Source organism: Capricornis sumatraensis, chromosome 5, assembly GCF_032405125.1.
Source record: "Capricornis sumatraensis isolate serow.1 chromosome 5, serow.2, whole genome shotgun sequence".
Classification (NCBI taxonomy): Eukaryota; Metazoa; Chordata; class Mammalia; order Artiodactyla; family Bovidae; genus Capricornis; species Capricornis sumatraensis.
Window position 1 is genome coordinate 57,308,892 of NC_091073.1, and position 23,164 is coordinate 57,332,055.

General features: G+C 37.5%; 1 protein-coding gene across 1 annotated transcript in view; it reads left to right on the forward strand.

Moving 5' to 3' along the window:
• TFEC (transcription factor EC) overlaps nucleotides 1-23,164 on the forward strand; it is a 105,836-nt gene that overhangs the window by 39,554 nt on the left and 43,118 nt on the right. The gene's annotated exons all lie outside the window — the stretch shown is intronic.

A 23,164-nucleotide genomic window follows, 5' to 3' on the forward strand; every position in this document is an offset into this window, starting at 1 on the left:
TTAAACAAAAAGGATATCTTAATTTATTAATTTTTAATAATTAGTTATTTCCATAAGAATTGTTATGCATGAAATATAACAATTCATTTTTAAATTTTTATTTCAGTTTGTATCAATGTGAGTCAAAATAAGTTCTATTAGTAATTTATGTTAAGAAAATTTAGCTTGTATTGTACTGGTTTTCTGATAGCTTTAGTTAAAACATTTATCAACAGTTACATTTTCTGAAGTACCCATTAAGATGAAACAAGTAGAATTTAAATAACAGTAAAAATTTACTCTAGAAATGTTTATCAGAATGAGACTAATAGTCTTCTTGCACTTAATATTTTACCGTATTGTATCTGAGTTTTTAATTACTGATTATTCATTCCTTTCTATTTTCAACAAATACTTGCTTTCCATTTACTAAGAGAAAATTTGAGGTGCTGAAGATATAAAATGAATGAGTGTTTAGCTTTGTGGAGTTCGTAATTATTGTGACTTGCTTGTAAATGGACCTTAAAAAAATCCTGAAAAATCAATAGAAGTGGGAAAGAACTTGAACTGGGAAAAAGACTTCCTTTAATATTGCAGTGTAGAAAACCTACATCCATAACTGAGTTTTCTATTCTTTTCTTTTCTTTTTTCCATTTGATTAGTTAGATGAAGCTGTGGTCCTATTTGCTTCTAGATTTAATCTCCCATTCTACATTCCTGGTGATTTTTACTGAATTCAGGTTACTGCTCTTTAGGAAAGTCTATAGTCTCCAGGTGCAAAAGAATAATACTCAATATCTAAGTATTTAAATTCCAAATGATAGAGGAAAATTTTCTTTTGCAAATTTTATGTTGATCTAGAAAAGAGAAAAGAGGAAGGATCTAGTAGATTGTTTAATAAAATATAAAGCAATCACAAAACATGCCTAGTTAAAATCCAAAACTGAATTTAAATCTCTACATGTATATTTACTTAAACATTTCGGTAACAAATATATAAAGAATTTTCCAAAAAAAAATGTACAACTAGATTCTCTGTTCACTCTATGATGGTCATAAAAATATGTTAGATGAGAATCATCTGTTCATCTGTACAGTAAATATTAGAACTCACCCAATACAATTTGTCTCATAACCACCTTCTTTCAAAGTTTTCCCTTGTGTGGAAGTTTGATTTACAAAGGAAAAAACAAATTCCAAAAGATATGCATATGCCTGTCAATTCTAGGCAAAACCCAGAAAATGATCAGAGTATGTATCTTATGAAATATGATGCTGTGATTGTAAGTACTCTGTGTTGTGAAATATGTTTTCTAAGAAATGAGAAAGAATGAGTAACATATGTTAATTTTCTTAAGTAAGCAGTTTTATTTCTTAGGAACACAGCTTTCCTTTTATTTTATAATAAGGTTGTACATTATAAGAGAAATTTACCTGATCTTAGAGGTCCTTTAGGTGGTGTCAGTCAAAAGGAGTTGCATGGCTGGGAAGGGTTGAAAGCTTCAATATGTGCAATGGTCTAGGGACAACATGCACGCTGGCTTCAGATGAATATTTTCTAAATTTTTAACCGTTTTTCTTTAAACTGTGTATTAAAAGGCTCTTCTGTCATTAATGTCCAGTTAATCATAGTTTTATTTCATCTGTTATAGTTTTAACATGTGTGGTTTTGAATTTAATTTATCATAGACACATTTTCACATACTGCCATCAATTCCAGTTTTGCTGTCTTTAGTAGCTAAGATACATCTTACTTTTTTGCCATTTCCTGATATTCTTTGATTAGTTCTAGGAGTCCTTGTTACAAAGCAGAAAGTGTGCATTCTTTAGAGTCAGACAGCATGAGGTTAAAACTACCACTTACCAGTTGTGGGGTCTCAATCCTTAACCTCTCTTACTAACATTTCTACAGCTTGAAGAGTTCTTCTGATACTTATTCTGGGTGGGTTGTAGGGAACTTCTGTGATCTCTACTTTTATGATTACTTTAAATTGTTTTTTACTGAGGAATAATTGACATAATAACTGTATATATTTGAGGCATATAGCATGATGATTTAATTTGCATATATTATGAAATGATTACCGCAATAAACTCAGTAAACATCCGTCTTGTCATGTAGACACAATAAAAGAAAGAGGAGAAAAGAAGAAAAAAAATTTCCTCTTGAAAACTTCCCTGTATATCATATAACATTGTGAAATATAGTTGTTACATTGTAGTACATTATACCCCTAGTAGTTATTTATCCTATAATTTTAGTTTGTATCTTGTGACCACCTTTCTCCAATTCCATACCACTTTCCCCCACCCCACTTCTGGTAGCTACAAGTCTGATATCTTTTTCTATGAGTTTTTTTGTTTTTGTTTTATAATCCATATATAAGTGAGATCACACACTATTTGTCTTTCTCTGTCTGACTGATTTCACTTGGCATAATGCCCTCAAGGTCTATTCATGTTGTTGCCAATGATAGGATTTCCTTGTTTTTTCATGCTTAAATAGCATTCTTATTTATATATTTCACAGTTTCTTTAGCCATCCACTGATGGATGGACACAGGTTGCTTTCCTATCTTGGTTTTATAAATACTGTGAACATGGGGCTGCAGATATCTTTTCAAGGTATTGTTTTTATTAGCTTTGGGTATATTCCCAAGAGCGGAATTTTGGTATCATAAGGTAGTTCTATTTTTAATGTTTTTGAGGATCCTGAATACTGTTTTCTAGAGTAGCTGTATCAATTTACAATCTCACCAATATCATAAAAGGGTAATCTTTTTTCCACAGCCTTGCCAGCATTATTATCTTATCTTTTTGTGATTGCTATTCTCACAGGTATAAGGTGATATCTCATTGTGGTTTGAATTTGCATTCCCCTAATAACTAATGACGTTAAGGATCTTGTCATGTACCTGTTGCCCTTTTGTTTATTTTCTTTGGAGAAATATGTATTCAGGTCCTCTCATTTTTTCAATTGCATTTTTATTGTTGTTGTAGGATCTTTTCTATAGGTCTTGGTCATTAACTCCTTATCAGATGTATGGTTTGCAAACACTTTTTTTCCCTTTTCATAGATTGATCACTGGTGAATTATGTTTTTCATATGTGCTGCGTTTAATTTGCTAGTATCTTATTGAGAACTTTTGCATCTATATTCATCAGGGATATTGGCCTGTTGCTTTCTTTTTTAGTAATCTCATTTTCTGATTTTAGTATCAAGATAATGCTGGCCTCATAAAATCAGTTAGAGAGTGTTCCCTCCTCTTTGATTTTTTTGGGAAGACTTTGATAAGGATTGGTGTTAATTCTTCTTGGAATGTTTGATAAAATTCACCAGTGAACCCATCTCACTGGGGGATTTTTTGTTTCTAATTTAATTCAATCTCCACTAGTAATTGGTATATTCAGATTTTCTACTTCTTCTTGATTCAGTCTTAATAAGTTTTATGCTTTTAAGAATTTTCCCATTTCATCTAGGCTTCACAGTTTTTTGAAAAACATAGTTGTTCTGTGTTGCCCTTTATGATCCTTTGAATTTGTTCAAATCTACCATTTCCTTATTGATTCTCTGTGTGGATAATCTATCCATTGTTGAGAGTGGTAAAAAGTCTTCAAATATTATTATTTATAATTACTATACTGTTTATTTTTCTCGTTAGCTCTGTTAGCCGTTGCTTTATATATTTATATGCTCTGATGTTGGGCTCATAAATTGTTATATCAGTTTGTTGTATTGACCGCTTTACCTTTATATAATGGCTTTCCTTGTTTCTTTCTCTTTTTTCTTTTCTTTTTTTTTTTTTTGCCATTTTTAGTTTGTCTGTTTTGTCTGATGTAATCAATGTAAACTATTCCTACTTTCTTTTAGTTACCATTGTTTGAAATGTCTTTTTCCATCCCTTCACTCTCAATCTCTGTTTGTCCTTACAGTCAAAGTGAGTCTACTAGAGACAGAGGTTGTTGAATCTTTTTTTTTTTTTTCATCCACTCATTGACACTATGTCTTTGAATTGGATAATTTAATCTGTTTATATTTAAAACAATTACTGATAGGCAAGGGCTTGTGTGTGCTTGTGCTCAGTCATGTCTGACTCTTTGCAACTGCATGGACTGTAGCCCACCAAGGTTCCTCTGTCCATGGAATTTCCCAGGCAAGAATACTGGAGTGAATTGCCATTTTCTACTCTGAGGGATCTTTCTGACCCAAGGATCAAACCTGTGTCTCTTGCATCTACTGCCTTGGCAGGCAGATGTTTTACCACTGAACCACCTAGGAAGCTGTAAGGGCTTACTACAACAAAATATTATTAGTTGCTTTCTGGCTGTTTGGTAGCTTCAACAATCTCTGTTTCTTATCCCGCTATCTTTTTGTTCTGTTTTGTTTTGTCTTTGGAATCAACATACTTTGACTTCTTTATCAAGTTCTTTTGTGTAATTAGTATAAGATTTTCCCTGTGTTTTCCATGTGCTCAGTTGTTTCAGTCTCTTGCAACAATCAACTGTAGTGCACCAGGTATGGGATTCTTCAGGCAAGATGCTGGAGTGCGTTGCCATGCCCTTCTCCAGGGGATCTTCCCAATTCAAACATTGAACCCCTGTCTCTTATGTCTTCTGCATTGGCAGATGGGTTCTTTACTGCTAGCACCACCTGCAGTGTTTTCCATGAGAATTACATAAAATTTGTTCATTGTCCAGTCTCTTAGGTGTGTCTGACTCTTTGCAACCCCATGGACTGCAGCACACCAGGCTTCCCTGTCCTTTACCATCGCCCATAGCTTGGTCAAACTCGTTTCCATTGAGTCATCCAACCAACTTGTCCTCTGTCATCCACTTCTCCTCCTGCCTTCAATCTTTCCCAGCATCAGGGTCTTTTCAAATGAGTCAGCTCTTCCCATCAGGTGGCCAAAGTATTGGAGCTTCAGTTTCAGCAGCAGTCTTTCCAATGAATATTCAGGACTGATTTCCCGTAGGATTGACTGTTTTAATCTCCTTGAAGTCCAAGGGACTCTCAAGAGTCTTCTCCAATACCACAGTTCAAAAACAAGAATCCTTTGGCTCCCAGCTTTCTTTATGGTCCAACTCTCACATCCATACATGACCACTGGAAAAAACATAGCTTTGACTAGATGGACCTTTGTTGGCAAAGTAATGTCTCTGCTTCTTAATATGTTATCTAGCTTTGTCGTAACTTTTCTTCCAAGGAGCAAGCATCTTTTAATTTCATGGCTGCAATCACCATCTGCAGTGATTTTGGACCCCAAGAAAATAAAGTCTGTCACTGTTTCCACTGTTTCCCCATCTATTTGCCATGAAGTGATGGAACTGGATGCCATGATCTTCGTTTTATGAATATTGAGTTTTAAGCCAACTTTTCCACTCTCCTCTTTCACTTTCATCAAGAGGCTCTTTAGTTCCTCTTCACTTTCTGGCATAAGGGTGGTGTCATCTGCATATCTGAAGTTATTGATATTTCTCCCTGGAATCTTAATTCCTGTTTGTGCTTTGTGTGGGCACTTTGTGTGATGTACTCTGCATAGAAGTTAAATAAGCAGGGTGATAACATACAGCCTTGACGTATTCCTTTCCCAATTTTGAACCAGTCCATTGTTCCATGTCCAGTTTTAACAGTTGCTTCTTGACCTGCATACAGGTTTTGCAGGAGGCAGGTAAGGTGGTCTGGTATTTCCATCTGTTTAAGAATTTTCCAGTTTGTTTGATCCACACAGTCAAAGGCGTTAGCATAGTCAGTGAATCAGAAGTAGATGTTCTTCTGCAATTCTCTTGTTTTTTCTATGATCCAAAAGAGGTTGGCATTTTGATCGCTGGTCTTTACTAAATCCAGCTTGTAACACCCTATATTAAATTAATAGCAAGTAACTTCATAGAATTTGTATTCTTTGCACTTCTCCTCAGTTATTGCTGTTACAATTTATACATTTTATATCAGATTATTAATAATAGATTATTATATTTCTTAATTTTGTTTCAGTATTGACCATCTGGTGATGTCCATGTGTAGAGTCTTCTCTGGTGTTGTTGGAAGAGGGTGTTTGCTGTGACCAGTGCATTTTCTTGGCAAAACTCTGTTAGCCTTTGACCTGCCTGTTTTGTACTCCAGGGCCAAAGTTGCCTGTTACTCCAGGTATCTCGACTTCCTACTTTTGCATTCCAGTGCTCTATAATAAAAAAAGACATCATTTTTTTTCATGTAGGTTACACTTCCTTAAAAGGATTATTCTGAAATCTTTATTGTTTAATCAGACATTTCACAGATCTCCATTTATTTAGACTTAGTTATCCGAGTTTTATTAGTTTACTTTGGTGGTATCATATTTACCTGACTTTTTGTGATCCTTAGTTCCTTGAGTTGATTTCTGTGCATCTGATTAATAGGGCTGCCCTTGCAGATTTTACAGGCTTGCTTTGTCAGTGACAGTTCTTCACCAGGCTGCTCAGTTTTGGTTTCTGGGTGAGTCTGCCACTAAAGTCTTTGTGCAGGTAATTCCTATTATTATGATCTATTTGTGCCAGGCAACTGAGGACATGGATTGGGGGTTGTGCCACCAGCTGAGAGCAGCTGGATAGGACTGCTAGCTTTGTTCCTTACATAAGTGAGGATGTTGAATGGGCTCCACAGTTGCTTGAATTCTTTGATCAGGCTTACAACAAAGATCTGTCTAGTCAAGGCTATGGTTTTTCCAGTGGTCATGTATGGATGTGAGAGTTGGACTATAAAGAAAGCTGAGCACCGAAGAATTGATGCTTTTGAATTGTGGCGTTGGAGTAGACTCTTGAGAGTCCCTTGGACTGCAAGGAGATCCAACCAGTCCATCCTAAAGGAGATCAGTCCTGGGTGTTCATTGGAAGGACTGATGCTGAAGCTGAAACTCCAATACTTTGGTGACCTGATGTGAAGAACTGACTCATTTGAAAGGACCCTGATGCTGGGAAAGATTAAGGGCAGGAGAAGGGGATGACAGAGGATGAGATGGTTGGATGGCATCACCGACTCAATGGACATGGGGTTGAGTGGACTCCAGGAGTTGGTGGTGGACAGAGAGGCCTGGCGTTCTGCGGTTCATGGGGTCACAGAGTTGGAAACGACTGAGCGACTGAACTGAACTGAACTGAACTAGATAGTTGGGACTTTATGTAGCAGGTATAGCAGATGGGGCTATGAATTAGCTTCCCTCTCCTGGCAGAGAAACAGGCCAGGGCCCTGGACCTATGCAGTTCATTGGGTGCCTGAATAAGGCCTGAGTATGCACTGAATTCCCTGGTTGGGTGAGGCCACTGATTTTGCTCTACAGGGGAAGTCACGGGTTGTGTTCTCTGTTCAAGTGCCACTGTATGTGGGGCTATTGAATGGGCCATGTATCTTCCCCTGTGCTCTTGTTAAGTTCCCTGGAAGGATAGGTTGAAGGCTGTATTCAATGATGAGCAAGACTATTAATTAGATTCCCTGCCCAGACAGTAAGAGAGGCTGCTCTAAAACCAGTAAAGCTCTTCGTGATCTTAACTCAATCTGACCCACACCCAAGTTCCTTGGCTAAACAGTGCCACTGGCTTTGCTCTCCTGTTTGCTTTTTGCTCAGCTTGAGTGTGCCTGTGCTGTACAGCTTTCAGGTAATTTTGCTAGCCCTTCTGATTCAGTTGGAGTCAGAGGACACTATTCACAGTGGGTGAAACTGTTTCAACCCCTATGCCTGGGAGGGAGGGGGTTGGACCCCTCCAGGCTATTTTCAATTTTCCAAAGAGGTTGTCAGGTTAGAGAGAGACCAGGAGCTACCCTCAGCCTTGGCTATGAATTAATCTTCCTGCCTGTGCCTGCAGGGGAAGATCCCATGACTGGTATTGGCTTTGCTCTGGGGTTGATCAGCTCTGCTTGTCCACCTGCCTCTTGGCTTGAGCACCACTGTACCACACAGCTTCCAGGAGTTGTCCCTAGCTCTTCTGGTCAGATGAGGCTGCCAGGGGCCTCTGACTCATCATCTTGCCTGGGTATGGGCAAATGGGCTCTACAACTGATAAAACTCCTTGAGGATCTGAATCAGGCAAATCTGCACCCCCTCCAACCAATTATCTGGTCAGAGTGTACCCCTGATTTGGTTCTGCTGACAAGTGAAGCTGCTGGTTGGGGTTGCTCCTCAGGCATTAAAGGACTATCTGCCAAGATCTGTGTTTTGGTGTTACAAGCCCTCCCTGCTTCTCTATTATAGTCAGATTCTCAGCGACTGGATCCCATAGATTCTTCTCAATTCCCATGGTAAGAAATCAAAGTAGGGGCTCCTACAAAGCAGCTTCACAATGTTGAAGGTGACTGATTGTCCTCGCTGAGTTCTCTTTTCCCAGTGGAGCAACCAGGGGTCAGGGACTTCTGTGTATAACGTTGTACTGTCTTAGTGAAACCAACAGGTGTCGTTTCCAGGACTCCAAAGAGTTCTGGCACCACAGTATTTTATGTCTCAATGCAAAGAGTCCAGCAAAAGTGAAGTGGTAGGTGAGAAGAGACTTACTAGAATAGGATGCTTTTGAGACTTACAAGTGGGTGAGTGAGAAATGCTGCACCTCGAGAACCTAGTGGGCTATAGTTTTATAACCAAAGGAAAAGTGGGGCATGGAAGACCTTCTTTGTCTTTCTTGAGTAGACATCTTGTTTCCATCATTAGTTCTTCCCTCACACAGGCAGTGGACTTTACTTGTCCCTTCCTATATGGTTAGGGCTGGACTGTCATAGCACTTTGGAAAAATATTTTCAAGTCTCAGTACAATGAGGGTCTTTCATTTTGAAAAGTCACCTTCCCATAAATGACTGTTGTGTTCACAGAGCCTGTCTGGGGGGTCATTAACTTATTGAGCTTATTGGGAAGGATGTGGGTCTCATGCCACCATTATTTTATTGTTTGGGGACATGACTTGTGTTTCTGCTGCATGGTTTTGTTGCTAAGCAAGCCTGCTTGGTTTTATGGTTAAGCAAATCTGCTTTCTCTAGTAATACTTAATTTACAGGAGTCCTCCATCTTTTTCTACCTATATTCCCCTAGTGGGATTAGCTATTTAATCACCTTTTTGTCCTTTCATTCTGTCTCTATCATTAGGGGAGGGTCAACAGATCAACGTGCAGCTGCTTCTCTCACCTTCTAATGCAGTCTGCCTTGATCTCTGAGGTGCAGGGGGTATTTCAGCCTCAACTCCATGCTCTAGGATTCTCTTAGTGGTGTTTTCTTTCTGAATAGACATTAATTGTTCTTCTCAGGAGGTGGATTGAATTCAGGAACTATCTCTGTTTCCATCGATGTCACTTACATTTTAAAATTTTCTAACACAAGGGCAGTGTGAATGCTCAGGAGATGGTGGTTGCCAATTTTTGGTATTTCTTTCTTCTATGCTTATCCTCCTGTGACATCAGGGAACACATCACTAATTCAAATAAGACCCCAGAAATCAAAGCTACCACAGAATAAATCTGTGAGAGCATCCATAGATTCAGGATTTAGGAGTTGGAATTAAGAATAATTTGATGATTAAAGGTAAGACAATCAAATATAAAGTCAAATAAGCATTTTATAGCCTGGGTCTTTACAGGATAAAATTCAAATTTGAACTCATGGGGACACAGGACTCTTTCATATTTAATCCTTGCCACCTGACCCAAACTTATCATTTCACATTTGGATGGAGCTCTGTTATTCAACTATATGGTCCATGTATGACTTTCACAGTGGCCAGGTTGTCCCTCCTTACAACCTTTCTTTACCAACTACTCATTCAGTCTCCACTTACAATTCCAGCTGACTCTTCAGAATTCATTTCAGGTTTCTTCTTTCCCTGGGGATACTCTATGTGGATTAGTTACCTAATTCTCTGAGTTTTCATAGTACCAGCTATGTCATATGGATAAAAATTGCTCTTATCATAGCATCTTTATAGTACATGCTGAAAGTGAAAAGTGAAAGTGAAGTCACTCAGTCGTGTCCGACTCTTTGTGACCCCATGGACTGTAGCCCACCAGGCTCCTCCATTGATGGAATTTTCTAGGCAAGAGTACTGGAGTGGGTTGCCATTTATTAACCCTTGTCTTGTTTTTCTTATCCTCTATACTTTCTAAAAGCTCTAAGTTGAAGGGAAGAGAAAAAAAAATGAAACAAATCTACTATTATGTAGAAAGGACAATGGTATATGTAGGACTGTAGAAGTACTGTTCTGATTTGGAGGTCTGTCAAGTAGACTTAGACGAAAATGACTAGTGGGGCAATTTATCTAAGTAAGATTGTATGAGCAAAGAAACAGCATGAAGTGGGGAGAAAATGAGAGGCAAAATTGACAGAAGGTAACACCAGAGAACTGGGCAATAGACAAATCACAGAAAGGCTGGTACTTCATGTTAAGTAATTCCAAATATTTGAAACTCTCAAATGTGGGGACTATGGTGACATAATCGGATTTGACTTTAATATCACTCTGTCAGCTAGTAGGAGAAGAAGCTTGGGGTGAGAGAGGGACCAGTGGGGAGGTTACTTCCATAGCACAGTGAGAAATGAGGCCTTATATTCAGTTCAGTTCAGTTCAGTCGCTCAGTCTTGTCTGACTCTGCGACCCCATAGACTTCAGCATACCAAGCTTCCCTGTCCATCACCAACTCCGGGAGTTTACTCAAACTCTTGTCCATCCAATTATCTCACCCTCCATCGTCCCCTTCTCCTTCTGCCCTCAATCTTTCCCAGCATCAAGGTCTTTTCAAATGAGTCAGTTCTTCGCATCAGGTGGCCAAAGTATTGGAGTTTCAGCTTCAGCATCAGTCCTTCCAATGAATAGTCAGAACTGATTTCCTTTAGGATGGGCTGGTTGGATCTCCTTGCTGTCTAGTGGACTCTCAAGAGTCTTCTACAACAACACAGTTCAAAAGCATAAATTCTTTGGTGCTCAGCTTTCTTTATAGTCCAACTCTCACATCCATACATGATTATTGGAAAAACCGTAGCTTTGACTAGATGGACCTTTGTTGGCAAAGTGATGTCTCTGCTTTTTAATATGCTGTCTAGGTTGGTCATAACTCTTCTTCCAAGGAGTAAGCGTCTTTTAATTTGATTGCTGCAGTCACCATCTGCTGTGTCTGCCAATTTGTGTCTGGCAAAGTAAAGTCAGCCACTGTTTCCACTGTTTCCCCATCTATTTGCCATGAAGTGATGGGACCAGATGCCATGATCTTAGTTTTCTGAATGTGGAGTTTTAAGCTAACTTTTGCACTCTCCTCTCTCTTTCATCAAGAGGCTCTTTAGTTCTTCTTTGATTTTTGCCATAAGTGTGGTATATCTCCATATCTGAGGTTATTGATATTTCTCCTGGCAGTCTTGATTCCAGCTTGTGCTTCATCCAGTCCAGCATTTCTCATGATGTACTCTGCATATAAGTTAAATAAGCAAGGTAACAATATACAGCCTTGACATACTCCTTTCCTGATTTGGAACCGGTCTGTTATTTCACATACGGTTCTAACTGTTGCTTTTTGACCCACATACAGATTTCTTAGGAGGTGTTACATTAGAACATTTTAGAACTGTGTATCTGTGAGACCATCAAGCAGAAATGATAGTGAGAGCTAGATATACAAGTTTGCTTTGAGGAGGAATAATCTAGAGGGGGAAAGAGATTTAAGAGTCTTCAGCCTGTAAGTAGTACTTGAAAATTCGAATGAGGAAGAAAGTTCCTGGAGAACAGGAATACAATAAGAGTAGTAAACCAAGGTTGAGAATGAGGGGATCACCAACATTTAAGGAGTGGTGAGAGGAAAAGGGCTGTAAAGATAAACTAAAAGGATAGCTAGTGTGGTGCCACTGAAGGAGCTGATTTAAAGAAGGAGGAAATGACCCCACACTCAAATGTGGTGAAAAAAATAGGACTGATAAATGTCTACGGAATTGATCAGTCAAGTAGTCAAAGAAAATAGCAACAAAAGACATTTCAGTAAGTTGGTGGGCAAGAGCCATTCTACTTTGAATTCAGAGTTAACAGAAGTGGAAAGATTGAACTTCTGGGATATTCATGATGATTGGGCAGAAAGATAATAGGGTAAAGGCATAGAGAGTCAAAAAATAAAAATTTTTCAGCTGATCAGTCATAGAGAGTCTGCTGCTGCTAAGTCGCTTCAGTCGTGTCCGACTCTATGCGACCCCAGAGACGGCAGCCCACCAGGCTCCCCCATCCCTGGGATTCTCCAGGCAAGAACACTGGAGTGGGTTGCCATTTCCTTCTCCAATGCATGAAAGTGGAAAGTGAAAGTGAAGTCTCTCAGTCGTGTCCGACTCCTAGAGACCCCATGGACTGCAGCCTACCAGGCTCCTCCGTCCATGGGATTTTCCAGGCAAGAGTACTGGAGTGGGGTGCCATTGCCTTCTCCCCATGGAGAGTCTAGATTGGACTAAATGGAATACTGCATTTGATGAGTAAGATAATGGAATTTAAGATTTGAGAAGTGTTTTTATATAGAGGATGACAGGAACCAGATATGGCCTATAGAATAGGTGAAGAGAAAGTTTAATTCAGGTTTATGATTTGAAGAGGGGTGAGCTAAAGTATTCAACTACAATTATTGATTTTTTTTTCATAGATTTCTGACAGATGTTGCAATAGATTTTTTTCTTTTAGGTACATATGTATTCATGGTCACTTGGTATTATTTTTTCTTCAATGTTTTATCTTGAGTTTTATATAGTCTAATATTAACATTGCTACTGTTGCTTCCCTTTGGTCATCTTTGTAGTACACCTTTGCACTTTAATTTCAGCTTTCCCTATTGTTTTATTTTAAATTCGTCCCCAAAACATTAAAATACCTTTGAAAAAAATCCAGTTTGAATAAGAATTTCTCCAGCAGTATGTTAACTTTTTGTTGTTTTAGTTGTTCAGTCCTTAAGTGGTCTCCAACTCTTTTCGACCCCATGAACTGCAGCATGCCAGGCTCCTCTGTCCTCCACTATCTCCCGGAGTTCACTCAAATCCATGTCTATTGATCAGTGATGCTATCTAACTGCCTCATCCTCTGCTGCTCCCTTTTCCTTTTGCCTTCAGTCTTTCTCATCATCAGGGTCTTTTCCAATGACTGGCTCTTTGCATTAGGTGGCCAAAGTATTGGATCTTCAGCTTCAACATCAGTCCTTTCAATGAATGTTCAGGGTTGATTATCTTTAATTTTGACTGGTTTGATCTCTTTGCAGTCCAGGGGACTCTTGAGTCTTCTCCAGCACTTAAAATTTGAAAGCATCAATTCTTCAGTATTTCGCCTTCTTTATCGTCCAACTCTCACATTTGTACATGACTACTAGGAAAACCATAGCTTTGACTATCACTTTGTCAGCAATGTGATGTCTTTGCTTTTTAATATGTTGTCTAGGTTTGTCATAGCTTTCCTTCCAAGGAACAAGTGTCTTTTAATTACATAGCTGCAATCACTATCAACAGTGGTTTTGGAACCCTCCCAAAAATAGAATCTGTCACTGTTTCCACTTTTCCCCCATCAATTTGCCATGAAGTGATGTGTCCTGATGCAACGATCTTAGCTTTGCTGAATGTTGAGTTGTAAGCCAGCTTTTTCACTCTCCTCTTTCACCCTCATCAAGAGACTCTTTAGTTCCTCTTCACTTCTTGCCATTAAGTGGTATCATCTGCATATCTGAGATTGTTGATAATTCTCCCAGCAATCTTGATTCCAGCTTATGATTCATCCAGCCTGGCATTTTGCATATAAGTTAAATAAGCAGGGTGACGATATACAGCCTTGTTGTACTCCTTTTTCAATTTTGAACCCGTCAGTTCTTCCATGTCTGGTTCTAACTGCTGCTTCTTGACCTGTTTATAGATGTCTCACTTTCTCAGGAGACAGGTAAGGTGGTCTGGTACTTCCATCTCTTTAAGAATTTCCCACAATTTGTTATGATCCACACAGTCAAAAGCTTTAGTGTAGTCAATAAAGGAAAAGTAGATGTTTCTCAGAAACTCCCTTGCTTTCTCCATGATCCAGTGAATGGTGGCCATTTGATCTCTGGCTCCTCTGCCTCTTCAAAACCCAACTTGTACATCTGGAAGTTCTTGGTTCATGTACTGTTGAAGCCTAACTTAAAGAATTTTGAGCATAACTTTGCTAGCATGTGAAATGAGTGCAACTGTCTGGTAGTTTGAGCATTTTTTTTGACATTGGCCTGCTTTGGAACTGGAATGAAAACTGACATTTTCTAGTCTTATGACCATTGCTGAGTTTTCCAAATTTGCTGACACACTGAGTGTCAGCATCATCTTTTAGCTTTGTTCATAATAATGCTTCCTAAGGCCCACTTTACTTACACTCCAGGATGTCTGGCTTTAGGTGAATGACCACAGCATCATGGTTATCTGGGTAATTAAGGTCTTTTTTTTGTACAGTTCTTCTGTGTATTCTTGCCACCTCTTCTTAATATCTTCAGCTTCTGTTAGATCCTTACCATTTCTGCTCTTTATTGAATGAAATGTTTATCCTTGAAATATCCTTAAATGAAATGTTTCCTTGATGTCTCCAAGTTTCTTAAAGAATTTCTAGTCTTTCCACTTCTATTGTTTTCATCTATTTCTTTGCATTGTTCTTTAAGAAAGCCTTCTTATCTCTCCTTGCTATTTTCTGGAATTAATTCACTTGAGCATATCTTTCCCTTTCTCCCTTGCTTTTTTGCTTCTTTTCTTTCCTCAGTTATTTGTAATCCTCCTAAGACAACCATTTTTCCTTCTTGCATTCTTTTTCTTTTGGTTACTTTTGGTCACTGCTTTTGTACAATGTTACAAACTTCTGTCCATAGTTCTTCAGGCACTCTTTCTACCAGATCAAATCCCTTGAATCTGTCACTTCCATTGTATAATCATAAAGGAAATGATTTAGGTCATACCTGAATGGCCTAGTGGTTTTCCCTACTTTCTTCAATTTAAGCCTGAATTTTGCATTAAAAAGTTCATTATCTGAACCATAGTCAGCTCTATGTTTTGCTTTTGCTGACTTTCTTATAGAGCTTCTGCATGTTTGGCTGCAAATTTCACAATCAATCTAATTTTGGTATTGACTATCTGTGATGTTGGAAAAGGGTATTTGCTATGACAAGCATGTTCTCTTGACAAAATTCTGTTAGCTTTTGCCCTGCTGCATTTTGTACCCCAAGTCCAAATTTGCCTGTTATTCCTGGTATCTCTCAACTTCCTACTGTTGCATTCCAATCTCCTATGTTGAAAATGACATCTTTTTTCGGTCTTAGTTCTAGAAGGTGTTGTAGGGCTTCATAGAACTGGTCAACTTCAGCTTCTTTGGCATCAGTGATTGAGGCATAGACTTGGATTACTGTGATACTGAATGGTTTGCCTTGGAAAGAAACCAAGATCACTCTGTTGTTTCTGAGGTTGCCCAAAGTACTACATTTTGGGCTTTTTTGTTGTCTATGAGGACTACTCCATTTCTTCTAAGGGATTCTTGCCCATGATAGTAGATGTAATGATCATCTGAATCAAATTTGCCCATTCCCATTGGCTCAGACGGTAAAGCATCTGTCTACAATGCGGGAGACCCGGGTTCAAGCCCTGGGTTGGGAAGATCCCTTGGAGAAGGAAATGGCGATCCACTCCAGTACTATTGCCTGGAAAATCCCATGGACAGAGGAGCCTGGTAGGCTACAGTCTATGGGATCTCAAAGAGTCAGCCACGACTGAGCGACTTCCCTTCATCCACTTTAGTTCACCAGTTCCTGGATGTTGATGTTCACTCTTGCCATCTCCTACTTAACTATATCAAATTTACCTTGATTCATGGGCCTAGCATGCCAAGTTCTTATGCAATATTGTTCTTTACAGCGTCAGACTTTACTTTCATCAACAGACACATCCACAACTGAGCATTGTTTCTGCTTAATAGAGGTGTTATTGCCCTCTGCTCTTCCCCAGTACTTTATTGGATGCATTCCTACCTGGGGGGCTCATCTTCTCATATCTTTTCACCTTTTCATGCTGTCATTTACATTCTTATAGTTACTTTACCATTAGTGTTTAATTGTTATCTTTTTTCACATTTTTATTTACTATGCTTTCTGTTTCCTTATTTGCAATCTTTTTTTCTATCCTCCATTGACTAAGGTTTTCTTTTTTTGTTACACCTAACTTAAGACACATAGTTATATTTTTTCTTTATCTGTATCACTGTTTAGCAATATCTGTGTTATATCTATAAGTAAACAGCTCCCTGAGTTTGATCTCATCTCCTTCTTCTTCTCACCTATCGTCCTGAATTAATATTTTTAGAATAAATTTATATATTCAAATATTAATATATATACACATACACACATTTTTCTTATTTAGATCAAAAACATTTTAGTTACTTGGGCTTCCCAGGTGGCTCAGTCATAAAGGATCTGTCTGCCAAAGCAGGAGACACAAGAGATGTGGGTTTGAATCCTGGCTTGGGAAAATCCCTGGAGGAGGAAATGGCCACCCACTCCAGTATTCTTGTCTGGATAATCCCATGGACAGGAGCCAGGTGGATTACAGTCCATGGGGTAACAAAGAGTTGGACACGATGAGCACTCATTCTTATATTTTGTAGTGATTTCATAGTTTATTATATGACTAGTGTATTTTCTAAAAGAGTGTTTTCCAAAGTTTTTTTTGCTCTAAAAGTTCTAGGTTTTCATGTCTAAGAAAAATTTTATCTTATGCACATATTTAAAGAATATTTTATTGGTTATAAATGTCTAGGTTCAAAAGTCTTTATCTTTAACACTTCAAATGTTATCCTGCTGTCTTCTTGCTCCCAGAATTGTTGAAAAGCTTAATTCTTGGTCTTTTGTAGACCTTTACTTTTAATCTTTCAAATCTTATAAATCTCTTCCTTTGTCCTTGAGTCTCATTTTTCCAAGCCTATTATCACCATTTTTACTCTAGTCAAAATATTTTGTGGTTCCTTTGTATTTTATCATCTTTATTTATTACTTTTATGATGCTTATTTTGCTGATTTCTTATATCTAACCCACTCCAGTGTTCTTACCTGGAGAATCCCAGGGATGGGGGAACCTGGTGGGCTTCCGTCTATGGGGTCACACAGAGTTGGACATGACTGAAGCGACTTAGCAGCAGCAGCAGCAGCAGCAGCAGCAGAAATCTGTTAACTCTGTTTCATCTGATAAAAAAAAAAGTTGCCTTTCTTAAAATAACAATTGGATTCCAAGGTGATTAGTTATGAAGATTCCTGGAAGCTGTGAAACAATGCTTTGGATTAGACTTTAAAGTCAGTTTAGGATAATAGAAGAGCCAGCATGTCCAATAAGCCAGCATGTCCAATAAGCCAGCATCATTAGGTGAAATAATAGTCATGTTCGTGGATGACAGAAATGAGGAAAAGAAGTGTTATTAAAGGCAAAAGCAGAGTCTTCAAGAAACATGAACTTTGACATGTACAAAAGAAGGGTTTCTATCTAGAATAGAATAAATGATCATGTTTATAGGCAAGAGGGAAAAATTATAGACGTAAGCAAGCATGTGTGCTAGGTCACTTCAGTGGTGTCCAACTCTTTGTGACCCTATGGGCTGTAGCCCACCAGGCTCCTCTGCCCATGGGATTCTCCAGGCAGGAATTGCCATGGAGGCAAGGTTGCCATGCCCTCCTCCAGGGGATCTTCCTGACACAGGGATTGAACCCACATCTCTTATGTCTCCTGCATTGATAGCAGGGTTCTTTTTTTTTTAACCACAAGAGCCACCTGGGAAGCCCCACTAATGTAAGAGATGGATCATTTATATTGTAATCTTCCAGAAAGAAAAGGATAATTTATTTGAGTAATTTTTAGTGAAACTATAAGTACTCCAAAGTTAAACCATATACCATGAATTGTGTTTAGCATCCTTCTTTCCTCAGGTCTTTTCCACATCTATTCAATACAAATTTGTTGTCCATTTAATGGTGGAATATTAATAAGAAAAATATCATAAAACTGAAATTTGAGGTTGGTAACAATCAATAATATACTTGAAAACTTTCAGAGAGCAGACTAACCAAAGGAAACAAGAGTGCATATTTATTTTCCTAGATCCTTTAAAGATCACTCAGTGCACATGGAACACATCTAAAGTTCAAAATAGGGCCGAGAGCTGCACTCTGGTATGGTACCCAATGGACACGTGTTTTTGTTTGTTTGTTTGTTTTTAAAGTTAATTCAATTCAATGTAATCTTTAAAAATTGAATAAAATTTAAACTTCAGTTCCTTAGTAACATTGGCCATATTTCGAGTGCTCATAGCCATATGTATTTGCTACTGTGTTGGACAGTGCAGATATAGGACATTCCCACTGTTGCAGAAATTTATGCTGGACTCTGCTGGTCCATAGGATTCTACAATGTAAATTTCTTACCTACGTTTCATCTTTATCTCAACTCTTTCTTCCTCTTGCTCACTCTTTCCTGTTCCCCTTGGCCCCTCACTCTTCCTCAAAGACATGAGCTTGTTTCTACCTTTAGGTCTTCTTTTATGCTTTCTTTCAAAGTACTACCATTTCCTCATGCTATTCTTGTCTTTGTTCAAATATCAGTAAATCCTTGCCTCATTCATATAATAACATTCACTATTATCAACTCTATTTCTATCCTGCTTTAATATCTTCATACCACTGTTTGTTATTAAACTGTTTCTTGCCTGTTTCTTCAGTAGTTTGAGTTCTATGAAGGCAGATACTTTGTGCTCTTAGCTTTTATAGCATGTACTAAACCAAGGTCTTGAAGTAAATGTCGTTTAACAAATATTTATTAAATAAATATATAAATAATATTCCAATTTTTTGGCATATCACCTTTGGGAGTATCTTAGTAGATGTTTGTGAACCTTTGATTCTCTAAGGTCCTCAGAAATCTTGCTTAGAGGATAACATTAAAAAAAATTTTTTTTATATCTACCAGAGTTTATTGCAAGTTGTTTCTGCACATGTCATGGGAAATTTATAGTATTACAGTTACATAAACCCACATTCTTATTATCTCTGCACCTACATTATATTTTAAAATTTCACTAAAGATAATAAATATAATGGCCAAGAGGAGAGCTAGAGCTGTAGGGGGACAGAGACAGTGAGCGAGAAAGTGATGGTATTTTTAAAAATATGAGCTTTAATATTCCCTCCAGCTGAAGTACAGAAGAAAAGGAAGGTTGTTTTAGAAAGGAATTGAGAAAGGAAATGAAAAACTGATTTAAGTTAGGACTGTAGGATCAGATTTCTAGATTTCAATTCTGCCTTTGTCACTCTTCAGCTATATAATCTGAAACAGGTTACTGAATTTCTTTCCTCATGTATACAGTGAAGATAGTGATAGTATATACTTCATATTGTCATTGTGAAGATAAATGAGCTGATGTGTGCAAAGCATTTAGAGCAGCTCCTGCTACATCATATGTGTTAGTTACTATTTATGGTGTCCACAATTATTATTGTTGTTGATAGTATCATAGTTATTATTATTAGTGATCATTAGAGAAAGCTGGATAATACATTTCCATGTAGTTTCTATTCATGTGGACTAATTGGATGAAGTTTGAATATCCACCTATAAGATGCTATCAAAATATTTTAAAAGAAAAATAAAATTTGTAGGTGGTCATCTCTCTGCAAATGAAGTATATAAGCTCTGGCTCAAGGATTTCATGATAACTACTCTGTTTATGCAGATACTGGAGTAGCCAAGGCTGATTTGTTTAGTCATCACCAGCCAGTAGGCGGAAGTGAATGAAGGAAACGCAACACAGATCACAGTGTTAGGATTACTTCAAATTCTAAAACATTCTGCATTTTGATACATATATAACCTTAATTTAAATATTCTAAAATTTACTTTTAAAGCTTGCTAAAATCTTTCTATCTGAATTCAGACTGAAGAGCAACTTTTATCATTATGCACAATATTCTAAATGCATTATATTTTGCTAGATGGAGGACATTATTGAGGATATAATCGGTATGGACCCAAGTTTTAAAGAGGAAGGAACAGATTCTCCTCTGCTAATGCAAAGAACAGTAAGTGTTTCCAGACCTGAGGAGGTCAGTGAGATTAAAATCAATAATAGCACCTGATGACAAAAAAAGAAATTTCATTTGATTAGCAAATGGTGTTTTCTTCTGCCCTTTTGAAGCTGGTACAGAATAGATAAACATTTAAAAAAATATTTATTGGTGCAGGAAAAATGCATAATTTTATAGGGCTTATACTATTCTATCTATCTATCTACCTAATCTCTATAAACATCCATCTAATTACATATCTTATCTGCTATAGCATTTTCTGTGAAATCTTTAGATTTCCCATTTGAAGCACAACATATAATAATACCATCATGAGTTCATGGCTAAATTTTAACTGTTTTACCATTACTAACAGCTACCAGATTCAGAGGGTCTATACCTTATAGAGAAAGGAAAACATTATAACACAATATAACTTTACTTTTGAGCCAAAAATCAAAGGTTAAAGACGAAGTGAAGAAAGGTAGAAGAGGCCTCACACTACTTCAAGGCATTTAGACAGACTTCTGTGTTGAAATCACAAATTCCTGGAATAGTACGCAGGGAAGAGATAAGATAATATCTCTTTGATTGCTGTTGCCTTCTCATTGTTCATTTATTAATCTCTAGAATCTGTAAAGGGTGTACAAACTCTTTCTACACATTTTGAAGGGGTTGTTGTTGGTTCATTTATGGTTTTAGAGCTTTTAGAAAATGAGAAAAATTATGAAAGATTTTGATTTGTTACTTTAAACATTTCATTTAAAGAAAGTGAATTCTGACTGTATTGTGTAGTGTAGATACTGTTCATCAGTAAATCAGTGGGCTGAGTTGTGTAAATGTTAATAATGAACATTTTAAACCTAAAACTTTAAGAAAAGTTTGGAGAAAGCATCCCTCTTCTATTTATTAATTCCCAAATAGACTACAAAAAAAGAGAATTATATCTTTCCTCCTTTTCTCTGGTGCAAAAGACTTCCACTTTATAGCAAGTCACTAACACCAGTGTTATCAGACAAAGATCAAATGAGGTTAAAAATCTAGCTTTTTAATTGAAAGTTTATTTTTTTGTGAGTTTTTTGTTTGCTGTTTGAATGATGTGACAATTCTTTTTACCTCTTCTGTTTTCAGATTTCAAGAAGCATATTGACAACAAATTTGACTAATTCTCTACATAAATATGTTATTTATACTAATTTTCTCCATCTAATCCCACAGCATAAGGTCACTATTTTCTTAATCATTATTCAACTTTTGGGTTTGAGGAAATGATACTAATTTCTTTCAATCTTCTCTTCCTTGTATGTGGTACTTATTTCATTGAAATTGTATGCTGAAACATTCTCTTTATCAAATTATCTTACTTGTTTTGTAGTGGTTGCATAGATTGCTTATTCGGTGCAAACTGGTGACAATGATGATTGGGAATTTGTTTTTTGTAAACAGAATGTGGATTTCCCAGGTGGCACAGTGGTAAAGAATCCACTTACTAATGCAGGAGACACAGATTTGATCCCTGGGTTGGAAAGATCCCCTGGAGGAGGGCACCACAACCCACTCCAGTACTCTTGCCTGGAGAATTCCATGGGCAGAAGGAGCCTGGTGGGCTACAGTCCATAAGGTCGCAAAGAGTTGGACATGACTGAGTGACTTAGCATAGCACAGTGCAGTGTACAGAATGTACTTCTAAAAAGATAGATACTACTGGCCTGTGTGTATTCATATAAAGAAGTATCTGCTGGTGGCCAACCAACAATTTTTGGTAAATCAAGAAGCAAGATATAACACCAAGCAGTTCAATTAACCAAAAAATTATTCGATATTTGTTGTATGCAAAGCATCATACACGTGCTATTGGAAACTAAAAGTTGAGTGAGACACTATTTAAGAGACCACTTGATGGTGAGTCAGTGAGGTGAGGCACACCCGAGAGGCAGTGAGGGAAAGAATGTGGATCTCAGTATTAACCCAAGTTGTCATCTAGGTATTGTATAAGTCACTTAACTTTTCTTTACTTTCTTCTGTGTTATGAGAATAATTAAAAATATCTATTGCCAATACTGTTTTTATATTAAATCTTAGTAGATCACACACATACACACACACACACACACACACACATATATATATTTAATGCTAGTCAGAGTGTCGCCCTGGAGTTTGAGTAAAGCAGGAACCTTGCTAAATTGAGACATTTCTGAAATACTTTAGGAAAAGATGCCATTTGAAATAGTTATGAAGGAAAGTTAAGATTTTAAGAGGTAGACATGAAGGCAGCAAAGTAGCAAGAAAAGAGGACAGCATAAGAAAAGGCAAGAAGTGAGAAAAAAGAGAATGTGTAAGAATAGCTGGTAGAACAGAGATCGGAAATTCTGAAAGATTTTTATAGTTCATGCGGGTAAAAATAAAGACCTGTTAGATTCAGAGGAATGCTTTAAGTAAGCATTTTAGCCAGTGAACTTTTGGTTTTAGATGATAGAACCTGGCTTATATGGGGTGTAAGTATGAAAGGAATTTGTTGGCTCATCTCATCCATAAATTCCTAGGTAATATTGCATGTGAACATCCCTCCATAAGTTTGCCTTTGTCCTATACTGACTTTATTCTCAGCTATTGAACAGACAATCTCACAGCTTATTCCTAGCCATGCACACAGTTTGTCCTTGCTAACCCAGCTGTTTTTTTTTAGACATCCACTCTTTGACAAGGAAGAGGAAGTTTCTGATTAATTTAAGCCAACCCTGGTGGCCCCATTTCCTTAGCCAGAGATTGTTTTAAGAATGAGCTTATGTTGCAGTTCTGGAGCTTTAGCAGATTACTGGGGTCTTCTAGGAATTTACTTCAGTCTTTAAAGGAGACCCACCAAAGAGAAGGTTTTGTCTCTCTATGATGTTGTAAGACAATGTGACTTATGTGGCCATTTGATTGCCCAGAAGATAAATACACTGAGGGAAAACAAAAGGTACAGAGAGGAAAATCCAAGAGGAATGCAAATAAATACTGCTTATATGCCCCTGGAGAATTCTTTACCTATGGACAGCACATATCGTGTAAGATTTTTTTCCTTTATTTTGTAAGCTAATTGTGTCAGGATTTTATGATTGTCATAACCAAATGTACACTGATAGATACATTCAG